The sequence below is a fragment of the Myotis davidii genome, unplaced genomic scaffold, assembly GCF_000327345.1.
Source record: "Myotis davidii unplaced genomic scaffold, ASM32734v1 scaffold358, whole genome shotgun sequence".
NCBI classification, from domain to species: domain Eukaryota; kingdom Metazoa; phylum Chordata; class Mammalia; order Chiroptera; family Vespertilionidae; genus Myotis; species Myotis davidii.
This window is the reverse complement of record NW_006290768.1, coordinates 416,403-419,236: the sequence shown is the minus strand read 5'-3', so window position 1 is coordinate 419,236 and position 2,834 is coordinate 416,403. Positions and strand designations below refer to the sequence as shown.

Genomic DNA, 2,834 nt, shown 5'->3' with positions numbered 1-2,834 from the left:
CGGCCTCCCCCCCCCCCAAGCAAAGTAAAATAACATTTTGTACAAAAAGGAAAGGTGTTCCTATCAACATCTTAAGCCATTGCTGCCCTCTTATTTGAAAGTTAATTCTGATTAGGATGTATTTTATATCTCATTGAAATCTTACAGAGCCAGCAGAGCTGTCCCTGTGTGTAATGATTGACCTCACATTGAAATATCCTTTTAAAAAATATGTTTTTATTGATTTGAGTGAGAGAGAGGAAGGGAGCGGGAGAGAGAAACATCAACCATGAGAGAGAATCATTGATTGGCTGCCTCCTGTACGCCCCCTACTGGGGATGGAGCTCACAACCCGGGCATGTGCCCTTGACAGGAATTGAACCCGGGACCCTTCAGGTTGCAGGCTGAGGCTCTATCCACTGAGCCAAACCAGCTAGGGCGGAACGGTTTGATTGTTGAAAATAGATTTTTATTGCTGTTTAAGGTGGTAGTGGGGCGGGGGAGGGGAGGCGAGAGAAACATTGATTTGTTGTTCCCCTTATTGGGGCATGCATTGGTTGCTTCTTGTATGAGCCCTGATTGGGGATCGAACCCACCACCTTGGCGGGGCTGGTTATTTCCCGCAAAGGTAAACACTGAGCGGCCACGGGACCCAGCCTTTCCACTCCTGAGGCTTTTCCCACGAGGAGTGGGAGCAGAGGCCCATCCGACTGCCGGGCGTGGGCGCCCACAGCCTCTGTGGTCATTGTAGCCCAACCCGGAAGCCCCCCGAGGCCCCCAGCGGTGAAGGGACCCTCGCTGGGTCCCAGTCATGGAAAGGAACCGCGGATGAATCTCATGCGGGGGGAGGGGTTTGAGTGGGAGGAGCCAGACGCCTGCGCGGTGGGGTCCCATTCATTCTGCTCCTTGGCCGCGCTAAGCGGGGTGACTCTGAGTACGCGCGTTGGGGAGACAGGCTGGGAAGGGGCGCCAGGGAGCTTCCTGGGGTGACAGAAACGTTCCAAATTGGGGTGGCGGGGGTGGGGGGGCTCCACGGGTGCATGTACCTGTCAAAACCCCCCAAGCTGTACACATACAAGGGGCATTTTATTATGTGTAAGTTACACCCAATAAAAAAGACTCATCAGCTGACACGTGTTGAACGTGTCTTCGGTGCCAGAGCCTCTTGTAAATAAATGCGTGGTGGGCAACCGCCGTTTTCATCCTCCAAACCGCCCCGTCTGACGTATTCAACCCCTGCAACGCGAACCCACACGCTCGGAAAACCACAGGATGTTTCCACAGGAACTTTGGCACCAGATCCATGTGGTGGCAACTCTGACCAGAGCGCCTACCTACAGGCTATTTAAGCCCTTTATCGATCCCACTCCTGGGACCAGTCAAACCTTTCACTCCATAAAGAATCCCACAGTTGACAAGGGGTGTAACGAGGCCTGCTGGCGTGCTCCAGGAAACACCTTGGGCCCCATGAATTCTCCCCATTCAAGTGGGAGCACATGGAGGCACAGAGAGGTGCAGTGCCTTGCCCAAGGCCACACAGGAGGGGCGGACCGAGGCTGTCCGGCTCCAGAGTCCTGGCTCTTAAGCCCCTGAACGTGGCCGCTGCCTCTTAGGGTTGAGGCTGGGGAAGGCCTGGGAGGCAGTCTTGCCAGATTCTCCTCTCTGTTCACCGAGCCGGGTACACTGAGGCACAGAAGTCCGCACAGCCACTCGAGGGCATTCCCGAAGCGCTGCCCATGCCGTGGGGGACCCTTGCATTATAATATCAGGGGGAACGGAGAGGGCCCGAGAGCGTCCTGTGTGGTCGCGACTTCGTGAAACTTAAAGAGGAGGCTGAGGCGTTAGGTGTCCAATCCCAGGCGGCCGCCCCCTCCTGTGTGGCCTCGGGTAAATCGCTGCCCCTCTCTGTGCCTCAGTGTCCTCCCACAGAAAAGGGCTGTGAGGACACAGCCTGCGCTCTTCCCAGAGTGCTCTCCAGCTGGCGGGGAGCGTGGGCAACTGGTATTCTTTATTTGTTTTTCTTCAATTGGACAAACTGACGTTTATAATAAGTACAGTCCTGGCCGGTTTGGCTCAGTGGATAAAGCGTCAGCCTGCGAACTGAAAGGTCCCAGGTTCGATTCTGGTCAAGGGCACATGCCCGGGGTGTGGGCTCGATCCCCAGGGGGGGACTTGCAGGAGGCAGCCGATCCACGATTCTCTCTCATCATGGATGTTTCTCTCTCTCTCTCTTTCTCTCTCTCTCTCATCAATAAACATATCTACCCCCGGGCCCAGCCAGTGTGGCTCAGTGATGGAGCATCAGCCTATGAACCAGGAGGTCACGGTTCGATTCTCAGTCAGGGCGCACGCCCGTGTTGCGGGCTCCGTCCCCAGTGTGGGGCGTGCAGGACGCAGCTGACCAATGATTCTCATCATTGATGTTTCTCTCTCTTTCTCCTTCTCCCTTCCTCTCTGAAATCAACAAAAATATATTAAAAAACACAACATATCCTCGGGTGAGGATAATAATAATAATAATAATAATAAAAAGAAAACCCCAAAGAGGTGAACTCAGCGCTAATCATGTCTATTTAGCCCACTCGATCCCAAATATTATTTCAGCATGTATCTGAGCTGAAACGGACGAAAGAGAGTTTGTGCTCTTTTCACACTCAGCCTTCCAAGCCCCCGGCGTGTTGTCCATCCACGGGCTGGGCGTGTGAGACTGTGCAGGTTGCCAGGCGCTTCCCAGGCTCCGCGCTGGGGGGCACAACCGCATTTTGCGCCCCCCCTGCCCCCAGCCTGTGAAACAGGACGGCCAGGAAGGGGGGACCCTCGAGCCCTGAGCCTGCTGACCGAGGCCACACTGTCAT

The 2,834-nt window shown here is 54.8% G+C and overlaps 1 protein-coding gene across 1 annotated transcript in view; it reads right to left on the bottom strand.

The window, feature by feature from the left end:
• LRRC4B (leucine rich repeat containing 4B) overlaps positions 1–2,834 on the bottom strand; it is a gene marked incomplete at its 3' end in the record, with an annotated part of 5,610 nt that overhangs the window by 1,622 nt on the left and 1,154 nt on the right. The window lies entirely within an intron of this gene.